At 37.5% G+C, this 26203-nt stretch overlaps 1 protein-coding gene and 2 long non-coding RNA genes across 7 annotated transcripts in view; 1 reads left to right on the top strand and 2 right to left on the bottom strand.

Annotated features, from left to right (window-relative positions):
* Positions 1 to 26203, bottom strand: part of rgs3a (regulator of G protein signaling 3a) — a 181361-nt gene that overhangs the window by 42852 nt on the left and 112306 nt on the right. Inside the window, exon 1 of one of the 5 annotated variants that reach the window (XM_012874499.3) lies at positions 21038 to 21185. The exons of the other annotated variants lie outside the window; for them this stretch is intronic. The gene's annotated coding sequence lies outside the window, so the exon portion shown is untranslated. Of the gene's footprint in view, positions 1 to 21037; positions 21186 to 26203 lie in introns of those variants that run through there. 5 annotated transcript variants of the gene reach the window in all.
* On the top strand, positions 1309 to 2274 carry LOC118563932. Its single transcript, XR_004931538.1, has 3 exons — positions 1309 to 1351; positions 1520 to 1794; positions 2102 to 2274. It is a non-coding gene; the product is annotated as an uncharacterized LOC118563932 (long non-coding RNA).
* On the bottom strand, positions 2646 to 4158 carry LOC118563933. Its single transcript, XR_004931539.1, has 2 exons — positions 3920 to 4158; positions 2646 to 3138 (listed from the first exon to the last, which is right to left on the bottom strand). It is a non-coding gene; the product is annotated as an uncharacterized LOC118563933 (long non-coding RNA).

Genomic DNA, 26203 nt, shown 5'->3' with positions numbered 1-26203 from the left:
TTTGAACCGCTCTCTTTTTCCTCCGTAGACCGATTCCGACATACAACTCCTGTGAAAAACAAGAATTGAGGACTTAAGTTTGAATTTACTGTGCACAGTCTTACTGTGCACAGTCTTATACGTACAAGTGTATTTTAAACCCATCTAAGTCTCTTTTCATCAGCTGCTGATAAACCACTGGCATTTTGCAGCCATACTTTTTTAATTCTGGCCGGATATTTGACCACGCTTATTAGAAAAGGTAGATGTAAATCTTTGATTTCCTAGCAAATTTTCTACAGCATTGAAGTCGGGGGCCATTCTGGATGCCTATATAGATTTCAAAACCTATTTTCATGCATATATATATATATATATATATATATATATATATATATATATATATATATATATATATACATATACATATATATATATATACATATACATATATATATATATATATATATATATATATATATATATATATATGCATCAGTGCAACTCTAAAAGCACGCAGCAGTGGTTTATTCCAACTAAGTTGCTAATACGACTTTCACATGCTATCATCTCCCTACTCCGATTTCTTTTGTATTTTTTTTTATATTCTTATGTTTTTCTCATTTTCTTTTTGATCCACTGTATATAACTGATGCAACCTTTCCTACTCCTGACTATTGAGCCGATGTGACAAGTGAATTTCTCCAATGTGAGATCAATAAAGACTATCTTATCTTATCTTATGTTTGGGATCATTTTCAGTCATGTGTGTTTACAGAAGTTGGTGGTCTAAAGTACCGGCACCACTGATAAGGAAACAGACCCACAGTATGATGCTACTACCTCCATGCTTAAGAGTTGGTACAGTACTCTTAGGTGTGAGCGCCTCATCCTGATCACTTTCAGACATTACGCTCAAATAGCTCGCCATAAACTTTTCTCCAGAGGTATTTGGACTGAACCTGGGGAGGTGTATGGAGATAATTTCCTGCCAAAACGTTGTAAGCAAAAAAATGTGTTGCACACAAATAAAACCTGTTTTGCACACAAAATGATATGTCTCACACACAAAAAATTGTTTTGCAAACTGTTCGCCAACCTTGCACTCAAAATATCATTTATAAGTTTTCCTCGAGTACAAAACGGTCTGTGCTTGCACAAAACTGCCTCTGCTCGCACAAAACAGCCTCTGCTCGAGTACGAAACAATCCCACCACCGCTGCGGTAAATTTGTGCCAAAAGTCACGTGATGCATTGAGTTGTTGTTCAGTCTTCCCGACAGCAGGGGGCGCACCCAAAAAAACTGAAACGCACCGGTTTGGCTGAGGAAGAGAGACGTGATAACACAGCTAACAGCATCAGCACCCCACAGGTAACTTTCAAAACTTTCCCGGTGAAAAAGTAACAGCTCACTGATAGATCATGTAAGATTTTAGTTAAAGGCCCTGTTTAGTTTTATCTCTGATCTAAAAATGCTGTGTAACGGACTTTTGAAAAATAATGTATTTAGACTATGATTTGATCTTTACTCTCCTTTCAGAATTAAACGTCTTTGGAGACGTGTGGTGCGCAGGAACTAACATACACAACAATGTGCTGCACTCAGGAGAGGACAACAATTCGCTTGACCTGTCAAACATGTTAGATAACTTCTGTTGTCACCATTTATTTGTCCCAAGACTACAACTAAGTTTTCACACCATCAGCAGTGGCTGAGATGACCATTCACTCAGAACTGAGGGGAATCTAACACTCAGTCAGTTATGGAAGATGGGAAGCATCCAGCATGCTGTGGTAGAACCAGAAATCACAGAGGTAAGAAGGATTTTTTTGTGCTGGCTATTATACAGTTTCTCACATTAATGCGTATATTTCAAACCAGAAATGAATTTATCTGATCATTTATCTGATCACTCCAATACAACAAAACATTGAGTACATCAGAGAGGTGGCACTGAAACTGGTTTCTTTGAAATCTGTTTATTATGGTCCTTCAAAATAATTAATGGATTTTGGAGTCATTTGCTTTTCCATCCTTAGCTTCATAAATTTAATTATATTCAGTAAGTTGTAGCAACAGAATCACGGCCTCTTTTTTATTCTCTATATATCTTTCTTGCAGGGACTCTGCCTGCCTCATATTGACTGGGACAACAGTGGACTGCTGGATGACCCACACTGTGGGGTCACTATTTCTGAAACTGGCAATGTGTTGAGCCCTGAACAACTTGGTAGCACTGAGGGCAGCCATGGATGCACTGGGACATTCTGAATCGCACGGCTCAGAATATATATATATATATGTTGCTACTCTCCAGTATGACCAACACTTTACGGTTTTAATCTTATTATGGTTACCATTGTTGCAAAAGGTTTTTAAGTAGTAAAATCTAGCCAGGGAAATGTAACTAAGTTAGTGCATTCACTGAATAAAAGTGTAGAACTGCTGGGATTATGATGGTAAATGTGTATGGTACTGTATAAAAATTTTGAAAATGCTGAGGTTATTGGAAAAAAAGGGCACATGGAGCTGTTAATAAACCTGAGGATGCAAACAGTGTGGGAAAATTAAACAGTCCTTTATTTTCCACATTGCATAATAAACATACCCTTTCATAAAGTCTTCATTTCCAATTCTTACCAATATCAATCAAAGTGAATACACCTTTCCACAAGGATTGCTTTTATTGTTGAAATCAAGACTGAAAGAACTCCATTAATTCTCCAGGTTTTTCCCAGTAAACAATCCATGTATTACCATAAAGCGGGCTGTATAAAACAAACTGGCTGATGAAATGGATGAAGCCAAAAACAGGACTATGAAAAACAATTTCTGCATGTAAGACTGTCAGGAAATTCAGAACCTCAAACCTGGCCTTTTTTTTCCAGCCTAAACGGCTCCACTAAGAGCTATGAAGGACATGCTGCAACAGTTAGTGATCAAAGTAGTTAATACTGGGAACTAAAACGGTTACATATTAAGTTATTTTTAAACAAGCTCAAATCATCTGCCGTATGTTTAAAGATTACATAAAATTTTGAATTGTTCAAGTCTTGGTAGTCTTGTGATGGAAGTCGGCGTGTCTCAAAGCAGGTTGATGATCTGGTAGCCTTCCATCCAGCCCAGAACTTTGATGACCTTCACCTCATCAGTGGATGCTGGAAAACAGATATGTGTTATGGATATGTAAAGGATAATACTCCTCTTAAAGAAAAAAAAAAAATTACCAAGAGGAAAACAAACGTTTTAAGAAAATATCTGCCCATGTGGCCAATTCCAGCTGTGGTTTTTGCCATGGCCAAACCAATTTTATTAAGTGCACAACACATATTTGCAATTGGGCACAGATGACCTCATTTTTACTTTGAAGAAATTAAGGAGTTAGAAAGGTAGTGAGATATAATCTAGATCTGCTGCTATATGCTTTACTTGTAACATTCATATTTATGTTAGAAAACGCAATTTTTAATTAATTTCCTTACCAATTTTCAAATAATCAATATCCACTCGTTGCAATTATTTTAAATTGCTTAAGAATCCGTTTTGCACATAAGCATACATGCATTGGTTTAACAGTTTTAGGATAAATTATCATATCCAAACACCAATTTAGGTTTACACCAATAAGAACAACAGACAGTCAGTTGAAAACAACATAAAAACACATTATAATCTGTTAACAATGCATTTATCTGGGTATCCACTCAGGTACTATTTATTTGACAACAAAGTAAAGGGAGAAGCCAACCAGTGGGGTTACATTACAAAGCAAAAGTTGTTTTAGCATGGCGTTCAACCTAAGGCTAGCTTTCATGTAATTTGCTCTAAAACGTAACATGGTCCCTTACTGTAACACAGCAGTACCTTTAACTGAAATCTTACATGTTCTATCTGCAAAGTGAGCTGATACTTTTTCACCGGGAAAGCTTTGAAAGTTACCTGTGGGGTGCTGATGCTGTTAGCTGCACTGAGCTATGGTGTCACGTCTTTCTTCCTCAGCCAAACCGGCGCATTTCAGTTTCTTTCGGGTGCGCCCCCTGCTGTCGGGAAGTCTGAACAACAACAACAACAACTCTTAATGCATCACGTGACTTTTGGCACAAATTTACCGCAGCGGTGGTGGGATTGTTTCGTACTCGAGCAGAGGCTGCTTTGTGCGAGCAGAGGCAGTTTTGTACGAGCACAGACCGTTTTGTACTCGAGGAAAACTTATAAATTATATTTTGAGTGCAAGGTTGGCGAACAGTTTGCAAAACAATTTTTTGTGTGTGAAACATATCTTTTTGTGTGCAAAACAAGTTTTATTTGTGTGCAACACATTTTTTTGCTTACAACGTTTTGTCAAGAAATTATCTCCATAGAGGTGCACATTTCCTCTCTCCAAGTGAGCACCATATCAGTCCATGTTGATGATAAACTGGCTATACCGAAGACGGGGACAATGGTGAAAAAGCATCTTTCCAATAATGATCAGCTGAAACCATGGTGGGTCCTGGGCTGGGCCTGAACATTAAAGCAATTTTCTTCTGTTTTTGTGGTGACTGATTTAGTTCAAGGGGATTTTATTGGGATTTTACTGTGATTGTATCTTATTTGTATTATTTTAATTGATTGGCTTTCTGTGCAGCGCTTTGTGATTGCTCTATCTGGGAAAGGTGCTTAATATATGCAGTTTACTTACTTACAAACCTGGTTTAGCCAAGAGCATACTGATAAATAGACTGAATAGATACAGCACTTTTTTCCACCATATCAACCACTCAAAACACCTTTACCAATACATTTGTTATTATTTTAACATATCATACGTTAAGTAAGTAAACTTGATTCATATAGCACCTTTCACAGATAAAAATCACAAAGTGCTTTGAAGAGTGTAATAAACACCAAATAGAAAAATCACAAGAACAGCTTACATGGATAACATCAAAAATATGTACATTTAAAGAATATGTCTAAATAAAAGTGTCTCCAGCTGCTTTTTAAAAGATTCAACAGAGTCTGCCGCACGCAGAGACAGGGGCAGGGCATACAAACCAACAAGCTCACATTATGACAACTCTTAATATTAGGCCAGAGCCACACCCAAACGCACAACTGGTGTAGTGGGCTAAAATTAAAGTCATGGAACAGACTCCTCAAAGTTCCGACATCACGTTAATTGAAAATGCATCGGGCGTCCTCAAAAACTGGGTCCATGCCGGAAAACAAACCACTAAAAGGATCTGAACCAATTCTGCCAAGCAGAGTGGTCAAACATCCACTTAGAACTACCAGAACCATACTAATGGCTACCAAAAGTATGCAGACGAAGCGTAACTTGCTTGAGGGCATTTTTTTAATTAGTTAGGGCGTATGGAGATTTGAGTCATGAGTGGCTAAAAGAAAATCCACAACAAATTCAAACTTACACAGCTAATTTTTCATTTGGGTTACGTTGAAGTTGCATGTTGTGTAATCATTCCACTCGGGCAAAAGAACAATTTATGCAAGATTACAGTTTTAAGTATTAAATTACGTAAACCTTATTAAACTGAACAAAAACATTAGCCACCAACGCAAAGCAGGGTTTTACTAAAGCGAATTGCTTGTGGGTCAAAATAAAAAACGATTAATCACAAACAACAGGACTATAATTAGACTACAAACGCCTATATTTTAAGATGTTATAAACCTTAGCCGAGTCTGTAAAATCAATTCTGTATATTGAGGTCAGCTCTAAATGTTGTGAAGGGCCTCATTGTGCTGGGCGCCTAAACCCATGATGTCGACACGCAGTCACAAGATGTTATGTTCTCAACCAGAAACGATGTTTGCCTTCTCTCAGACGGCTCTGAAGATATTTTACACTTCAAAACCAAAATAAGTTTCAGCGCCCCATGAACCGTACTTCTAAACTCCAAACATCTTTTCTGGCTTTCATTCAGGTTCAAGATTAATATTTTTTTTAAATTCCATCTTTAAACCAATAACTCATTTCTAAAAAAAAACACTGCATAAAAATTATGCAATTAAATCTGTTGCTGTTGCTTCTATTGTATTCTATTCAAAGTGTTGGACAGGAACAGCAAACAGCACTTGTGCATGAACTGTTTGTGTGTAAACGTTGAACTGGCACATTTTAGACCATCTTGGTGACATATTCTGTTTATATTCAGACGTAATGACACAGAAACTAAACAATATTAGTTGTGTGTTATATCAACTGCCATCTGTGACCTAAATGACGGATTAAATGGTTTGCCTAATGAGCCGAGCGCAAAATGTAATCCTTTCATGTCAAATTTGAACTCACTGAGGTCTAAGGAAAACACACTGACTGCACAGCGCTAAATAAAGCTTTGAATAAGTGGGTACTTTGATCCTCAAGGGTTCCTTCTCACTTCCTCTGTAAGTGACCTTCATGGATGCAGTTATGGGGATTAGAGTATCTGGGTTGTTTCTTGGTGATGGGGTATATAAACTGGAATATTTTGGAGCACTCTGAAGCAGTAAAACGCAGTCCGACTTGTTATTCAGGCATGTGTGGTATTTTCAGAATATTAATGCACTGATCATACAGACACAGAGCTATTTGCTCACCAGTTTAGCATTTTTTTTATGCTCCTTTTTTTTTAATCCCTCATCTGACAGCCATGGTTACAAACACAGAGTTACGCCAGACATCTGATTAATCTGGCCACTGAGGACATTCGCATTACGATACAGCGTTAAGATCGAGGAGAGTTTCACTTGGTGGTAAAAGAGCTGCTCCATTTCACACATTTACAGGTGTATCCCAGGAGTATAGCATGGTTCTCCACTGGTAATGGAAGCAGAATCAGACACTAAAGAAAAAAAAAGGCCACCAGGGTCTTTGATCCAGTTAACGCTGTTCATTTTTCTTTTGTTCGCCCTCCTTTCTATCCTGCTCCGTAATGTTCTGCCGAAGTGGTTTGTGCTGGAAATCAAAAAAAAAAGTTATTCTGTTAAATGTGATTTTTGTGAAGGGACGTTTGTGTTTACATTGATTTTGAATATTCAAACAGCTCTGAAAAACATGGAAATGAGGAGAAAACAAAACGAAGGAAGGTGTAAGCTTTGGAAACATTTCAGAGAGTAATGGTGTTTGATGAGAGTGGACGTGTGTGGAAACGTTAGTAAATGAAGTCTCTTTCAGCTGGTGGATTTGTGACCTTATTGAGTTCCAGTCATAAAAGGCTGGGTTAAACATTTAAACTATACCTTATATGTTTCCACCTCGTTCAATAAGTCAAACCATTCGTCCTCTTTTAAAGTGGTTTTAATTATCACTTCTATTTGCAGCCTGAAGATCTTTCCAATTAAAAAATGTCACGTCTAAAAAAAGAACAATATAACAGATCCACTTTTCCGAAAGTCACATCTTTAGAAAATAGAAATGTATATTTTAACACCTTTCCACAATTAAAATATCTATCATTTACGTTCATTGTTTTGCCAATATTTTAGCACAATGTATACTGCAATTATACATTTACACAAATCCTTAAACAACACAATGCTGAAGTTAGTTTCTGATTTGGGAGTATGTTAAAGGGATGCTTTACTGATTTTGACCTCAGATTAACTTCAAGTTAATATCTGCAACACTTAGTCATACAAAATCCATAAACTGTATAAATCTCTGCCAGAGTTGCGCAAAATGAGTCCTCAAGGGCTGGTGTCCTGCATATTTTAGATGTTTCCCTAGTTGAATGCTCCCAAATCAAATTAATGAGTCATTAGCAGACCGCTACAGAAATTGATGGCGTGTGTTATCGAGGATGTAATTTAGCCATCTGAATCAGCCGTGTTGATAACAAAACCTGACTCAGTTCAGCATCTGGATCTCAGAGCTTTTTACAAGCCAAAAGAAGGTATAAAGTTGCCATTGTTATTTTTGAATGAGACATCATCAAAATGATTTATCATTTATTTCATAATTTAAAGGGGGCATCTCATGAGAAATCCTTTTACTTGGAGTGCAGAAAATCTGGACGTAGTGACTCCAGGCACTGCGTAGCTGTCTTTATATTCTGTTATGGTCATATTTTTCAAGCCGTCCGGTTTTCTCTGCTTTCTATTGCGTTTTTTGAACAATTGCATCACGGTATATACTTTGGAACTGCTAAACAAGATCATACACTTCCAGTTTACCATGTTCACAAATCCACCATTCCTCATATGATTTTGTAGTCCAAGCTCAAGAATGCCGAAGCTACACATGAATGAGTCAAAATGTTTGGTTGCTCACTACACCATCCACCAAAATACTATGATGGTATGGAATGGAGGAGGGGGTGTGTGAAGGACTTCCTTTGCATTTAAAGGGACAGCACCAAAACGAGCTGCTGTCAGATGCACCTCAGAAAAGGGGCAACATTGGGACTGTGCAGCATTGATAAGGAGAAATTCAGACCAAAGCATTGCAGTTCTACTTTATATAGACCACAACTGAATGATTTAGGAAGGAATTAGAAAGCATGATATGTCCCCTTTAAAAGCCTAAATGATTGGGCAGAACTAAATAATGCCCAGTGTTTTCTGCATTGTTCAGAAATCCTGACTTTTTTAATATATAATGGACTACAGAAAACAAAATTGTAAACTCAAAACATTTTCAGTAATGTAATTCAGGCTTAAAAAATAATACTGAGTTTTTCAGCACAGGACAAGAATACTGTTTAAAACGTGTTCAAATTTCAGAAATCCTATCTGTTTAAAACAGCTTGATTAGATAGATTCTGAGAAAGTCTGGCTACTGGTGCTTTTTTCTGTTTTACTGTTGTATATTGTTTTGCAGCAAACTGCAGAAGTTTTGGCTATAAGTTAACTTAGTAGACTTCAGGTCAGGAAAAGTTCACAATTTGGTCCTCGTTATTTGAGAGTCTAAAGAGTGTTTTAAAAACGGTGGAATGTGATGCCTGAGGAAGGAAGCTGAGCTTTTGAAAGATATGACGGACCTTTTCCTCGTTTCTTCAGGAGGCTCGTTGATAAACGAGCTGCCCGAGGGGATACAGAATCCTCATTTTCTTCTTCTGAGTGTTCCTTAACCTTCCTGTGGTCCCCTTTTATTGGTTTAAAGTACTGTTACAAGCAAGACATTAAGGCTTGTGCTTTCCTTTGGGTACATTGGAGGTAATTTTAGAATGAAATGCGCTTTTTGTGAAAGCAGGGAAAGGAATTAAGCAAAAGTAAAGTCACTGTGTTTGGCTCAATTTTCTTTACTCGTTCCATTTCCCCCCACTTTATTTCTTTTTTTACAGTGTAAATACACGGCGGTCTACATCTGATTAAGAGTCGCTGTCAGTAAATGGAGCTTTTAGATTGCCTTCCGAAGATCGTCATGGTTTCAGCGTGTTGCTTTGCTAAGTGAAACATTTGGATGTATCATGGGACGTTGTTATCCTGAGATCATGTGGGATTTAGCCTAAAGCAGCTGCAGCTTCTGGTTCTTTCTGCAGCTTGCCTGGGCCCGTCTCACTTTCTCCGTCTCAAACGCACACAGCTCGTCTCTGCTGGAGATATGGTTTAAGACACAACTGATTCACCTGTCCTGTCAGAATCGTTTACATTGCTTGCAAAGGACAAACGCAAAACTAAGCAAATCCACATCAGCTCCATTTTTCAAATTGGCAATTATTTATCAAAATGTTTCAAGAGTAAGAGATTTACAAATTTCAAGACGTTTTCCTGAAAATATAATCCACATTTTTGGCTCTTCTGTTTAATACTGTGTACTCCTAGAAACAACAACAACAAAAAAAGAACCCAAGTGATCTGGGGTGTGTCATTTCTTTGCTTCTGTGCTTGCATTAAAGGGTCTGCATATGCATATGCACAATACACATGTTTTCAAATGCATCGCAAAGTCATCAGTGATTCAACAGAGCAATGGCTCTCTCTCTCTCACTCTCTTTCTCTCTCTCTGTAATAGGCCAGCAAACAAAACCTGCACTAAACAAGCAGGGAGAACGAGATGCAGAGTCAGTGCCCGAATAGATGAAGGTGACAAAGTGGATAAGACAAGCAGAAGGGAGGAGGGAAGTCAGTGAATGGCAATGAAACAGAAATGAGATGAGTAAGTGAGAGAGGAAGGGAGAGGTTTGAAGCGAAAAGGTTCAGTGACTAAACTCTAATTAAGACCATGTCAATTCATCAGTAAAGCAGAGGGGGGGAGGGGACACATTTTATATTTTAGCTTGATGAGTTTTTACTTTATTATCTGTGACATTGATGCATCACGTTAGATATGGTGTCTTTATTTACATTTAATGCCAGGAAGCAGCCATGCTGGGTTCTCAAATTTATCTTCAAACCTCTTTCATTTGACATTTCATTTCGCATTTCACTCGCAATGAGTTTACACATTATAGCTAAATCTTATTTTTTTGTGCTGATCGGCTTGTATTAAGTATTACAATACAAAAATACAAAAGCTTCTGGCAAACAAAAGTTCTTGAGAAGAAAAGAGAATATCCAATCATTCCTAAAAAAAGAAGGACAAATTTCTAGATTTTTTTTCAGCTTCAGGAGGGTTCGGTCTTTACGTAAAGCAAAAGAACAGCCAATCCATAGTTTAAGCCCAAAGTTATCATGTTGATGCGGACCCAAATGGCAACAAGACAGAGGCAGGCACAAGATGGAGAATGAATTTATTAAGGAAACTAAGGATACAGGAATCAGGAATAGAGCAACATTACAATCCATCTGTGAGACAAAGAAATCCAGGATCTTAAGTACTGAGAAGGCGTGGACAGAGATACGGAAACCAGGTGAGTACGATAAACAGACTGCCGAACAGCTGGGGGAAATCTGAGCAGGGAACTGAGGGAAGGATGAGAAATAATTGGGCACCGGAGAAATTGAACAGAAGGATCCAGCTAACCAAAAACTAACGAGTAATACTGGCATAAGAGTTTAAAGCAAAATTCACAGAACAGGACACTAAAACTAAAAGAAATTTCAAGAGAAAGGAAAAACCTAATAAAAAAAAGTCCCATAACAATAACACCTAAATTATCTAAATACAAACAGAACATAAAATTGAAATCGAAACCGTAGTGAAACATTTACGGGGAGAGTGTTTCCAGGAGGGCGGTTGAGTAATGATGCAACAAATGCATCGTAATAAATATTTGCTTTACTTTTGCGTTTTCGTTTTGCAGACCTGCCAGTCCCATCCGACCAGTAACAGTACATTACTCACTGGACCAATGTAGACCAAGATGGTTATTAATCACCAATATTTAAAGAAGCTATAGCTATATGCTGTTGTGAATTTTTACTGTCACAGGACAGGTATATGATGTTGTATTCTAATCTATCACTGGTCCGCTTCTCTTACTGGCTTCCATGACTTCCTTATCTGCAGGCTGCTGCTCTTTTACCAGAATAAAATACCAAGTGCTGTACTCTGTTCTGGGAATCCTGAGAAATCTCATAAGATTGGCTCAGGAATTAGGATGTAAACACAGGCTATACTCTTGCAGAGATGCTTGATGTGTGCCTCAAAGGTCAAATGAGAGTCCATTTTAACACCAGGGTTAGTGACTGATGTTGAGAGTGGAATATTTTGGCCAGAGAAGGTGATGCTGGTAATATCACATGACCGGACCTAGTGTGGAGTGCTGACTAAGATGGCTTCAGGCTTGGAGCTGTTTAACTGCAGAAAGTTTTGCTTCATCCACGCCTTTACCTCCTCCAGGCAGGTGGATGATGGCAGGGCAGCAGAGGGGGTTGGGGTTGTCCTGAGGTAGAGCTGTGTGTCATCAGCATAACAGCGGAATGAAATTCCATGCCGGCTGATGACATGGCCAAGGGGAAGCATGTGGAGAATAAACAGGGTGGGGCCAAGCACTAAACCTTGAGGGACACCACAAGTGACGTTGTGCGCCAGGGATTTAGCCTCACCCAGGGCGACATGCTTAGTTCTCCTGGTGAGGTAGGATGAGTTATGAGCTTCCTGAGGTTCTGAAATTTGTATGATTGCGGGCAACTGGGACATCGAACAGCCAAAAGCATAAACAAATGTGGATTTTTTTTTAAACAACCTAAAAATACCAAAATCTGCAAGTATTAGAAGCTGAAGCATTCATGGTAACAGCTTGTTAACAAACTCATGTCAGGGACAAATATATGTCATTTGGAGAAAGAAAAATAAGCACCAGGATAACATAGGACTACATTCTGTTAGAATTTTATAGAAGGCTATTATTGCCTATTCAACCTATTCAATATATGTTTTTATTATTACATAGGTCATCAAGTCATGGCAATGTGCATTTTACAATTTCTGAAATAAATAATGCATATGGTTCAAACTATAAGGATGGCCACTTAACTTATTTAAATTGATTAAACTCTAAGAAATGTGTTTGTCGTAAACTTTTATCCCTGCCTCTTAAATATTATCTTTTTATTCTCATGATCCAAAATTATTAAAAAGGAAGGATACATTTAGGATACTGACTCAAACATGTACCACACTCTGTTCCTGTTGAAAAAAAAAGAGAATATTTATGTATTCTGGAAAGCAAAAGGTTTCAGCTAAATATAAAGCAAAATAAAAAATAGCACTTCCTGCATGTACCCGGACATTTTTAACTCCCAAACCTCATTTTAAAAAAAACTCTCAAGAGAGAAAACAAGTTAGCCTCTCCTCTAACACCGCCCTAACACATTTTTAGAGTGACCCGTACAGCCTTCACCAGCAGCTGCTAGTCTTTTTAGACAGATTTTTTTTTTTTTTTTTTTACATATACACTAAACACATAGCTGAGCTCACTTTTACTTCCTCGGTTGGGCTTGGGCCTTGAGTTTAAGAAAGCAATAGAAAAGGCGACAAAAACAGACAAACAAACAAACTTTGAATATAAATCATGACTTTATATGTAGATCCGCATCGTTCCACAACATGAAAAACAATATTGTTTTGGAAAGTCAAATGTGTTTGCGGAGGAAAGATAGCCCTGTGACATTACTTCCTGCATTCTATCACCCAGGGATAATCATGTGACCTCATGTGTTCCATAGTTACTACGGCAACAAGAAACCCTTCCCAGGGGGAGCAGCTGCGCCGCGCATTTTCCAAAAGCTAAAGGTGGGCCTTATATAACCTCCCAGGTCATTACATTTAACCTTCAGACCCCCTCACCATCACCAGAGACAAGGCAGCCATCTTTCATCTATATTTTCCCTTCTTTACTTTAGTTTGCTGCATCATTCTGTTGTTAAGCAATCCATCCAGCTATCAGGATCCCATGCACAAATCTACTTCGTCCATTTGTACCAACTGATGGTTTAATGCATTAAACATTAGACTTGCTACATTCATCTCATTAGGTCCAACTCATTTCAATTAGGAGTGCTGTCAGAAATCTTGAGCACCAGCATGCAGCAGGACATAAATTCTCCTCCTAGATGCCATTCCCTGTCAATATCTCCTCTCTCTTCTTACTCCCAGACTCTGAGTAACGTTCAGCTGAACGTCTGTCAACGTTGGACTCGCCTTTTTCCTGTTCAATGCCTTCCTTTACTCACTGAGCGATCTCATTGATTTCTTTAAAGGATGTGTGAGGTTAGATAAATTTAGAGAACCCATCCTGTTTACATAAGCCCAGAGGGCAAACTTACAACAAACACATCAATACCAAAGGAAAGGGGGGGGAGAACAGGGTTAATTTATTTCTTTAAATCGTGTTATCTTGTTCCAAATATTCAGTGAATCATTCGGACTGTGTCTGTAAAAGAAAATAACTTTTTATCTTTACCTTTATATTCCTTGTTTTGTTTTTTTTTATAATCACAAAGCATAAAAGTAAAACACATTTTCATTCATAGATTTATCTATTAATATGTTTAAATTGGCTAAAGCATATTAATTGATGGAGGCTTTAAAAAGACAGAAATTTTTTTTTGCATCTGTTAACCATGAACCTACGTCTAGATATTTTTTGCAGGTATCTTTTCAAATGCATAATTGGGGAAACAACAAACAGAACAGTCCCTAAAAGTGTTTTCCCCTATCGCTGCTTGGTAGAACATATTTTTAAAAATAGGTCAACCCGATAGAAATAAATCCTTAGAATAAACAAAGGTCACATTTTTCTGACCATATTATCTTGAAATACAAGAAATCATACATGATTAGAGCTGGTTTGTCTTGCTGCACCCAACGTATGTATCACAAGTCTCACTAAAACGTTGTGCCCACAACATTTCTGATAAAACGTAGGGGATTTCAAACATTCCTCAAGCACATTAGAAGGATGTTCTTCCTGCACTAAGTGACCATCTTACTTTCCAATTCACAAACCCCCAGCTTTAATCTATTAGTCATGAGACCATTTTCCAACTTTCTAAGCACTAATCTCTTACCTCAGAAACATCTGCATCAATTTAGGGGTGTATCGCTAGCTGGTGATGTAACTCCACTGCAAGTAAAGCACCCATTTAGCTCTGAATGCCCTCGGTTAAACTTCATGTTAGCTTTTTTTTTTTTTCCCCACCTTACTTTCTTCTGCACAACACTATAAAACAGCATGCCGTGTATGAGCAATTCAAAGGTTCCCTGTTAACAATACGTGTGCTAAAGGGATTACTGTCTGCAGGAAGGACAAAATTTTTTGGTTTTTTTTGTGGTATAATGCATTGCACAGACAGAATAAAACTAACACTGAAAAACCCCTAAGGTCACTTTTTGGCTTCTTGCTTGAAAATGTTACAATAAAGTCTATACCACAAGGATTTGATTTTTCAAATAAAATATATCAAGTTTAAAAACAAGGTTAAAATCACTTAAAATCCAATAAATATATTTAACTATGCAGGGAAATCTGATTTCAAAACCTACCAAAGATATTCTCTAAGAAATTAAATGACTCAGCACAGAGTCCTAGTGGGTCTATAGACAGCAATGTAAAAAGCTGATGTCAGTGCTCCACACAAAGAAGCTTCATTCTAAGGAAGGTTGCATCCTTGGGGGATGCAATGCCGTTTTCTCCCTCCAGAGTGTCAGCAAACTTGTTTGTGAGAACTATTTTCCACCGAACATCGTCATGCAAACAAGTTGTTTATTTGCCTTAAGTGAAATCATATGTTCCGATCCACGTCACAGGTTGTTGCATAAACTCCCACACTGTCAGACGTACACAATCCGTTTTCCACGTTCCCTCAATCACATGTTCGGCCTCACATGGAGCAAGTCTGCATACTGCGTCCGGTAACATCTAATAAGATGTTGGTTCAGATGTATGTAGCTATCTGCGAGACATTACGTTGCCATGACTTTACGTCTGCGCCACCTAGATATATATTAAAAAAAAAATGTTGTCATGTGCTATCCAGACCAATGCGCAATCTGAACATATAGGAGCCATTGCCGCTTGGTGTTATTACCAAAAGCTCTTTAAATGGCTGCAACAAATAGATGATCAATGCCTAAATAGCCTTATTATATGCACTGCAATGCGCCAGCCTCTTTTGCCCTCGATTTCACTGAGTGGCGACTGGTGAGACAGTGATAGTTATTTATTTGCCATTATGATCGGACCAAAAGGAAGGGAGTGAAAAAAAAACATGAAAAAGGAGAACAAGGAGCAATGGAGGGAGGGTGAGTGTGTAAAAGGTGTTGTAAATCGTAAAATGGAACATTGGAACATAAAAGCACATCATCACACTAATGCATTAAAAAGGTTACTGACCTATTTAAAGATCTTTCTACAATCACCAGTTGGTATCTTTAATTTTTAACTTTGTGAAGCAGAAACGTAAAAAAAAAAAAAAAAAAAAAAAGAAATTGCCAACATCACCTCCACATATTTCGGTTTTATTCTTGTTAAATCTTGAAAGAACTGCTGCTTTGCGTTTTATTGCATAGTTTCCATTGTTGCTGTGTCACAGTAATGTTGTCCATAGCTAAAACCCACTGAACTGTGAGAATGTAACCAATAGTGCAACATCTTACAACCTTGAAAATGTCGGTTAATTACTGGGAGGGTTGCTCTCGTAAATCTCTCACCTTACACTAGGAACATGCAAAGCAGAACATTGTTTTGTGGCTGTTTTGTTTCTAAGGACAAATAAGGAAGTGGAAGAGTGAGGCTAGATTGATTGAGTCTAAATCCACTTCCTCACCCAGTGAGCCAGGTTAAGACAAGTACGGGTTTAATTTTAGTCACCCTTTTAATAATTTCCTTAATGTACTGTTATTAAAGATACTGACAAATGTTTCAATTGCTAACTGAATAACACACAATTTAATGAAGCATTCAGAGGAGCAGAATGCAAAATAGAAAACTGCAATAAAATAACATCAACTTAATTTGTGAAATGCATTAAAATTATACATAATTCACCTTCATTTTATATGAAGTCAGTCCAGAGTTACAAAAATGTACCAGAACATCTGTTCTTTTTTAGCCAAAAAAAAAAAAAAACTCTTCTAAATGCCTAAAATTGTCAGATCTATCTAATCAATACCATTTTGCTTTAAGATCTAAGGATCTTGGGAATGTCCTGGTTGAAACTGGGAGGAGAGAGTCATCATCCTCTATGAAACAAGTTTTTAATTAAAATGGTTTAAATGGCCACTCTTTGAGGAATAACAGATGAGTCCAAGAGTGACAGAAAAAGACAGATCACACTTTGCAAATGCAAACAATGACAAAGGCTCTCATTCTTAGAAGCATATCCTGCCATGTTATGAAATAAAATGGAAGTGTTTAGTTTTTTTGGAGGAAAACGTGGGAAGCTTGCAAGACAAAGTACAGGTGGAAAAAGATCATGTTGTGTGGATGTTTTAGTGCAGGAGGAACTGGTGCACTGCGCATCATGGACAAAGACATTTTGTGGAAATACTGAAGCAACATCTTAAAACATCAGCCAGATGTTTTAATTCAAAGTAAAAGCTTAGGTACACATGGGTCTTCCAAATGGATATGGATTAGTTACAATGGATGGATTAGTTACAAGTGACAATTCCCATTTTTGTTATTATTATTATTATTATTATTATTATTATTATTATTATTATTATTATTATTATTATTATCTCAGATTTATAGAAATTTGGTCAGCAGGCCTGAAATGGCACCCTACAAACCTGACTTTGTTACACCAGTTATGTCAGGAAGAATAAAACAAACTGCCATGTTAGTATTGTGAGACATTTGTTGAAGAATACCCAAAACATATGACCCAAATCACACAAAAGGTAATTCTACCAAATTTCCAGGAAATGTTTGTAATCTCCTGAATTTATTTATTCAAGATTTTCCAAACAAATCTTTCTTAATACTCTGGGATTATTAGAGAAACAGATATTATTTTATCAATTCTAACTAACTGACCTAAAGCAGGAAAAGTTTAGTCTGATAAAATAACAGATAGTGAGGAAAAAGATTTTATGTTTTTTTGCAGAATGTGTTATATCTTGTTTCAGTTCTATTTCTGCTCATTGCTGGTAAATTTCTGTGTTTTATATTTGACCCTGACATTTTTTTGTATTGTTAAAAACATGGAGACTTTCGTCTATCAGAGTATGTCAGACTTTGATTTAGAGGCAGTTTTGCTTACTTTAATTCATTTATTTGCATATTATTTTAAGATATATCTTAAGATCGCAGTCAAGACAATGTAAGTTTTGCTTTCCGAGCCTAAGCTCATATCAATATATTGGCTGCATCACATCCCTTTGTACAATCGAAAAATACAATTTTATAATTACGATGGATGGTCCCTGAGCAGACAATAAAAGAGGCATAACAATAAAAAATCATACAATACTGCTGTCACAAACAGTGGCTGGTCTATTGGCTCATTATTGGGCGTACATGTCCGAGGTTTGTTTTATTCTGGTTTACCGAAAGACGTAAATAAGGCTAAACCTTGTTATCTCTCTACCTTCATGGTTTTATTAGTTGCTGTTTGTCAACAGAACGTTCTTCACTCTTCGATGTTTGTATTGTTCTGGTTTTTGTCGAGTCCCACAACAAAACTAGCATCAATAACTACAGTTCTGTTCAATGAACCTCAATGTGTCACATACTACACTGTGCTGTTAAACGCAGAATGGAATGCAAATGTTGAAGTAATGCGGGAAAACCCTGAAAGCAAACATTGTGCTGTAACAGCTTTTAATAACCATCTTAACAACAATGGCCATCAGCAGCTGTCTTTCATATGACCTCAGACGTTTCTTACAAATGTTGCCATGTAGTTTACAAGCTCGTTTCCTTTGGGTCATTGTCTCATAGTGGGACTAAAACATGTCCAAGCTTCAGTTATTAGACAGATCAGCTTATATTTAACTCTAGCATTCATGATAGTTCATTGTTAACCCAATGAATGCAGGGTGCTCCACCCATACCCTTTTGTTTCAAAATGAGCCTAATGATCAGTTAATCAAGTAGTGCAGTCTGGCCGCTACTTACCATTTTATTTCCCAGGACTGAAGTAGGAATGGACTTTTTCTTTGACAAAACTAGCATTCGGATTTAGTTTTTGTGACTAAAAGATATCAGTTATAAGTGATGTGTTGTTAATACCTGATAATAGGGATTTTCTGTTTGTCCGAATATTCCTTAAAATAAAAATGGTGGCCTAATACAATCTTGACAGTATTGCATATCTGCCCTAACTTTTAACGACATGCATACAATGCTCGGAAATTGTATTTATACTCAAAGGATATTGTCCCATATATTATAAGAACTAAAGTTAAACCAGGAACCAGCAAAGGACTTTTTGAACATGCTTAAACAATCCATGGCACACATGTTCCAACTTTAAAATGCCACAAATGGGGGACTGTAATGAGACTGCATACATGCTGAAGTTACAACTTTAATGTTGCTTGATCTCATGCTACACTATGCTGACACTTTGTCTGTCTTGCTGAAAAATAACTTAATTCTGCATGGCAAATGCTTGTATTGGCTCCAACAGCAGGGATGTTTATACTATTGCTAATTCATTCAGCTAATAAATATGTAACTACTTGGGAGTCCTTATAGACCATATGAGGAGCATTAAAGTTTTACATACTGTACATTTTATACGAGACATGATCAAACCACAAAAAGCTTCTTACTCAGCGGTTAAGTAGTACCAGACTTTGTACATCTTTTTATCCCATTACATGTGCACAATACAAAATACAAACTATACAAAATTAAGATGTCTTAAAAAATCAGTTTTATTCTTCACATTTACTTAGAAGTTGTGCTTTGATATACGCTAACATAGGTGGCAAGATAAAAAAAAAAACGTGTTATAGTAGCTTTGCTTTCTCATATAACTGTACACTTACTTGCAATAAACTCATGGATTGATTCATGGCTTAGTTAACTCTTGAGTTTACTCCTACAGACCTAGTATCAGGTACTTGGCACTCAAGGTCTTCTCCATCTCTTCCTCAAAATTAAGTTACTCATCTCACATTCATACATCCTGATATGGTTAGCTAAACCTATCAAGTGGAATAGTGCAGCCCATTTGTAGTCTTTATTCGGCAATTAAATGTGGTAAAGATTCGATAGAGCTTCTAAGACCTAAATACACCAGGCACGGTCCGTGACAAGCAGGGAGGGCAAGAAGATGAGCCCAGTTTCCAAAGCCATTATTGCTTGAAGCTGAAGGTTCAGAGAGGAAATGTCATTGACGTAACTTGCCCCATGACGTTAGACAGCTGAAGACAGTGTGAACGCCAAGGAAGATGAAAAGAGGCCTTTACAGAAAAAGATGTGAGGGCATAAATCAGTTCGAACAGCCACACCAAGAGGACCTGTCCTCCAATGTGATGGCAAGTAGCGTGACACGAGTTAATACAATTCTGAGCAAAGGCGAAGATTTTTGGTGACGTTGAGGTAAGTCTGGAAAATAAACGATGTTCCACGAGTGATGCTTTGTACACTGCGGGTATGTGCATTTGTGTTCTTTTGTTTCTCCCGTTCCTTGTGACTGCGTCTGAATGACAAACAGGGCCTTGTTATGTGAGTGACTCTGTTTCCTGGGTTATAACAAACATCTCATTTGTTCAAGCTGGGACTGTGGAGCCAGCTGATAATTCCCAATCATGTTTGTCTTCATGTGTACGTAGCATCCAGAGATAGACAGATGTGTACTGCTGATTATGAATAACTGTAAGGCTCTTGTGGTTATATTCAACCACAATTTTCTAGATTTAACACTTCCAAGACACACAAAAAACGGTATTATTGATTACATTGCGGCATATTAAAAATCACATTACACATCTTGCATCTAATTTTCTTCAAAATGTTTTTTTTTATCCATTGTAAGAAGAGAATTACCCAACAATTCTCCTAATGAGGAGAAGCAAAAAGCAATTTTCTCAGTGTGCTTCCTGTTGTTTTTCCCCTGTGGTCCCCCGCTTTGCTCCCTCCTCTTGTTTGTATCACTTTCAGCCTGACTCTAGCATGGTTTAGAGGATGTCCTTTTAATGGCCATCTCCTAACATCTTCTTTTCACACCATGACGCCCCAGCTATCTGGCGAACTAACTCATATCACTGGGACAAAGCCAACAAATATCACTAAAAGTAAAGGACCAAAACATAGAACTAAGGCAGGAAAACCACTGCCAGCAACTCTTGATGATGCACCATGAGGCAGTATCAAAATGACAGTCATATTAAAGAGAGCTAACAAAGATGTGGAGGACCAAAGAAAAGACAAAAGAAAACATGGGCAACAATAATGGTTAAAAGGTGGAAAACAAAGTTTCAATTAATAAAAAAAAATTAACAAATCAGCAATGTACACTACTCTCTTCCACTGTAATAAGTTTGCCGCATAATACATGGGCAGATATTGGTTTTTCCCATCTTTTCTCTCATCCCATGATCTTCCATCCTTCTACTCTCCATTATCAAACCTGTCCTAGACTCCAAGCTTCCTGATAGTCTCAGGAACTCAAAATATGTGCATGAATTCCCAACCAATCATTTACATGAAAATGCTATCAAAGGAAAACACAAATGATGCAATGAACAAATGGAAAGAAAAAAATAAAGTAAAAGTGTGGATACCCTACCTGGCAAGCAGAAGCAGTTCTAGGTTATAATCCACTAAAGACAGATAGAGGCTCTCCACACATCCCCATTAAAGTGGCCTACTTCCGCTGTCAAACTGGTGTGTGAGCGTGTGCGGCTGGCCAGCTGAGCTGGTGTGTGATTCTGTCAGTGTGGGCTAGGCCAACTGAACTGTGCAGATCTACCGAGTCAGAGAAGAGAGAGAGCGAGAGAGCGAGAGAACGAAAGGGCCAGAGAGAGAGAGAGAGAGAGAGAGAGAGAGAGAGAGAATGCCCAAGAGACAAAGTAGGTAGACTCCCAAGCTGCACAAACAAGTGGGAAGGAAAGGAGAAGCTAGAGAGGGGAGGAGACAGAGATAATGATAAGAGTCTAACGAATGAAGGGAGAGAGAAACATGACTGTCCACTGAACAGAGTGACTGCTCTGTTATGCCCTCTGTGATTGCACGTGTGTATCTGCAAATATTGTCCAGCATGTGTGTGCACATATTGCGTCCATTTGTGCCTCTACACCACTCCCACCCCTCAGTTGTCTTTGTGAAGACATTAAGGCACTACAGTATGGTCCCACAGGATGCACAAAGAACACAATGGGCACATAACTACTGTAAACACACACACACACAGACAGAAGCAGATACAGGGAGAGAAAAACACATACATCTTTTAGGGGCACATAACGCAGCTACTGTTAAATAATCAACATGTATAAAGCTGGATTCATGTCTTATTTTAAAGAGTTTGCATCTGGAGGGGAATCATTAGTTTTCTGTGCAGCAGCAGCAGTTGAGCTCACAGCCGTAAAAGGCAGTTTATTGTAACGTTGGCTGCAAATGCAAACAACACGGTTGGCTGCACGTTCTTCAACTCTCCTTCTGTACAAATGACTGGCACTTTGGAAAATGTCTAAATCCAAATATGCCATAAGATGCTTTGAGAATAGGAATATACACTGATGTAGAACAACCCTGTCATATAAGAGTGTCTAAATCTACATGTGATAACAATCAAATGTCTAACTTATTTGCCAAAAGCCCATCATTTTGACATATATTCATTTTGCATATTTCTTACAATACAAAAATAAATATACTAGCATTATACCCCTAAGTTTTGCTTAGGATTATTCCTTGCTCAATAATCATTTGTATTTGTTTTCCACCATGAACTCTGTGGCTTTATATATAGATGTGTTTACGCTCTGTAAGTGCTCAGAGGTAATACCTGCCAAATTTCCAGACTTGGAAGACATGAATGGAACTACTGTAAATGAAGGGTCTCAATATAGAAGAGAGCTGGAAGGATTCTACGGAGGCTGTAATGTGTAAATTATGGCTTCCCGTTTGTTTCTGTCTGCAACCATCTAATTATCATGCAGGCTGAAGGATTTTTGGTCAGTCAACCAAAGCAGATGTGCTTCCAGTGGATACTACAAAGATTTGACATCTCAGAGTTCCTCGAAACGATTATTTTTGTTGATATACTGAAGATGGTCTACAATAGTTGCACTGTACAGTAGATTTTAATAGTTTTTTTTTTCTAAATTATAAATTAGATCTCAGTTGTGCAACATTAAAGGGGACATATCATGCTTTTTATGCCTTCCTTTTTACATTTAAATCATTTAGTTGCGGTCTATAGAAAGTGGAACGGCAATACTTTGGTCTGAATTTCACCTCTTTCACTCCTGTTCTAAGGTTCTTCAGAGAGCAACTCGTTTTGTGCAGTCTCTTTAAATGGAAAGGAGGCAATTCATACCCCGTCCCCTCCAGGTCACAGAGCACTCCATTCCACCCCGTTTGGCCATTTTTGTAGTATGCTGAGGGATAGTGTAATGCATCGTGTGTGTTATTACTCCCAACAACCGAACATTTAGACATATCCACTTGTAGCTTCGGCATCCTTCAGCGTGGACTAAAAATAAGTCGCAGCGAAAAATAAAACTGGCAGATATGCAAAATTGGTAAACCAGAAGTCCATGACCTTGTTTAGCAGCTCAAAAAACGTAATAGAGAATAGAGAAAACTGAGCGGCTTGAATAATACGACCCAAAACAGCACCTTAACAGGGAAATTTGTCTCTGTGTTTAACCCATCTTTAAAGGAGCAGTTTGCTGCCACACTGATTGGTGTACGGGCAGCAATCTGTGGTCAAGGGTCTTGCTTAGGGAGTTTCAAATTGCAGATCTTTGAGGCCTCTCCAAGATGTAAACACCCGGCTCCCTAACTACTAGACCACCACTCCAACTCTTAAAGCTAACGTAGAGCGTTTAAAGACAACTGTGGATTTGGCCTAAAAAATTTTAATAAGCACACCTTACAGGTCCCTCCCCCTCCACGGCTCCTCCCCCACAGCAGCACCTGCCATGCTGCTCCAATGTTTACCTGTCTTTGTTTTCTGAGTAAGTGCCACTCAACAAATTGGTAGTTTTCCTGTAAAGCAGTTTGTTTTGCCGCAACTTCTCTGAACAGCTGCAACCCACCGATAATAATTAATAATAATTGAATTATGATAGAGCTGTGCAGGGAAGAGGTGGGAGCAGCGGGTACACAAGAGTGAATGATATTGCTAACAACCAATCAGAGCCAGGCATTCCTCCTGGCTCTGATTGGTAGTTTCAGTCCGGGAATTGTGTATTTCTGCAACTGGCAGTAGGACCACTGGGAGGAGCCAGAGGAGCTTGATTTTTTTTTTTTTTTTCACAGATTATCTGTCTCATATTTTACTTATTAGGACATAGTGACAGTTTAAAAAATATATAAAAAAAATAAATGTATACAAAAGTTACCTAATGCAGCTTTAAAGAACATAAGTAATTAAAAATATATATTTTATGAGTGTACTTACACTGTATACAAAAAACAGTAGTTAAAAACAGCATACAATTGCAATATTTTGATAGTAGGTCTTTGTATTTGCTTAACCTACAACTAATGTTTGTATAATGAACTGACAGGGTCATGAGTGACTTGAACTGCTGTTTTGGGTTGTAATAAATTATGTATTAAATATTTTTTCTAAACAAAATTGTAAAACTTATATTACTTTTTAACGTAATTAAATATTTTGAGAAAATGGTGATCAGTGAAAAACCCACAGTGGAAATGTCACAGATTTCCTGTTTCTAAGGTGCTAAAGCAACAAATTTTAAGATAGAAATAACATAACATATCACAACTGGATATTACGAACATTAAAACAAATATCAAGGAGCTTTTAAATAAAAACAGGACCAATTTGTGCTCTGGTAAATAGATTCCTAATCGGTAGGACACAACCCAATCCAATTTAAAAACTCAGATTGAGATTCAGCAGCTTTGATTTAAGAATTTAAACAACAGAATACACTAACGAGCAATAAAGAAGTACTTTTGGGAAGATCCATCTTCTAGCCTAAAGTTTATGATTGTGAAGCCAAATTTAAAGTACCAATATTCAAACACTTCCCTTGTCTCCTAATTGGTTTGAGTAGAATCTTTACCATTTCAATTTTTAGATACACCAATTAAATTTTACTGGTTTCCATCAGTCAGAGTAAGACTGGAACCCTTCCAGTGGCATTGGATGGGCAACCGAGGATTTGTGCTCTTATTTGGCACGAGAAATGAGAGCACATAAACTGGTCCACAGTGATAATATTGAGTAAATGAGTGAGGCGGGCTTGGTGCCCATCTCTGTGGTCACAGGACAACAAGAAACCTCCACCCTAAACAGGTCTCTAAACATGCATCTGGACTGTGATCTGAATGACAGGCTCCATGCAGACTGGGTTGTGAGCTCAGGGTTCAGAAGCTGCCCAGTTTACACAGACTCACATTGTTTGGAGCAATCACCAATGTCACAGGGATATTTTCCAATACTCAGATATGCATTGGGCATATGGTATGGCACAATTACTGTTCAGCTAAATTCCCCCCAAAAATCCAGGCTATTGTTAAAATGTCAATGACAGCGATTAGTATAACTGACTATTCTATTTTCTGCAGACTTTAAATGACAGCAAGGTACAACTACATCAACTTTCTGATGATTTGACATGCATGTCGTCATCAGAAATTAACCAGTTATCTTCACGGCAGATGGTGCAATGCCTGCAAACGTAAAGCCGAATGGTTCTGGATTTATTCCAAGTAAATATCCTGATTACTCAAAAAAGACTAAAATCTGTTTTTGACTTCTTATTGTTCATTTCCTGTTAAAGAACTGTTGTATTTTATTAATTATTATCAATATCATCGTTTCTTTCATGTCTAATCACTACATTTCAAAAAGAATTTGCCCGTTACGGGGAATAAAATATATTTAATTTCATAACTGAAGTTATTCTTTAGGGCAGCTTAACTAAAGGGGATCCCAACAGTCCTAAGAACTGTAGAATGAAATGCAGTGGTTAAAAAAAGAAAAGACACCCCGCCTAAAATCAGTAGTGTACCTTTTAGTTCTAAAAAGGATTTTGGAAGTGTTCCTAATTTCTCATTAACTTTTCCATTAAGTCTTATCTTTGTTTAATAAATAAGGATATGGTGGAAGATGTGGGGTTTGGGTTTCTGGCCTTGAGGTTAGATTGAAATAAATTTAGAAGCCGTTAAAGACCAGATCATTAATTTGTAAACAGGTTTTTTCCTGTATCCTATAATTTTGCTTTGCAAGCACGTATGTATAAAACTAGGGCTGCTCGATTACAGAAAGAATATTAATCACACATTTTTGGCCAATATTGATAGTTGTTTAACACAATTAATCATTAAATCTAGAAATACACTGTATTTATGTCACTTAAAGAACAAAACTGGAGCATACTTGAAAAGTAATACGCATTCAAATAATTGTAATAATTTTCTTGCTTTGCTTTTTGTTTAATTCGTTACATTGTTTTATTGATTGTTCACAGCTGAAATTGGAATAAAAAAACTAGCTTGACTAATTGGAAAATGTTCTGCTGGGAATTTGCTCAAGGTAATCTGTCTGGAATATGATGGTGGCAGTAAATTCATATATGAGGGAATAAACTGATATACAGTAATTATTGCTTGGGCAACTGAGATGAAGTTGTGCTGACTGAAGCAAGGACTTTAGCCTCTACCGAGAGAACAACCACATGGCCAGGTGAGCTAAATAGGCCTTTTATTGCTCTAAGAAACATGGATTTACTTTACAGCCGAAACAACA

The sequence above is a fragment of the Fundulus heteroclitus genome, chromosome 8 (assembly GCF_011125445.2).
Source record: "Fundulus heteroclitus isolate FHET01 chromosome 8, MU-UCD_Fhet_4.1, whole genome shotgun sequence".
NCBI classification, from domain to species: domain Eukaryota; kingdom Metazoa; phylum Chordata; class Actinopteri; order Cyprinodontiformes; family Fundulidae; genus Fundulus; species Fundulus heteroclitus.
The sequence above is the reverse complement of the archived record's forward strand: the minus strand, read 5'-3'. Positions and strand labels throughout refer to the sequence as shown.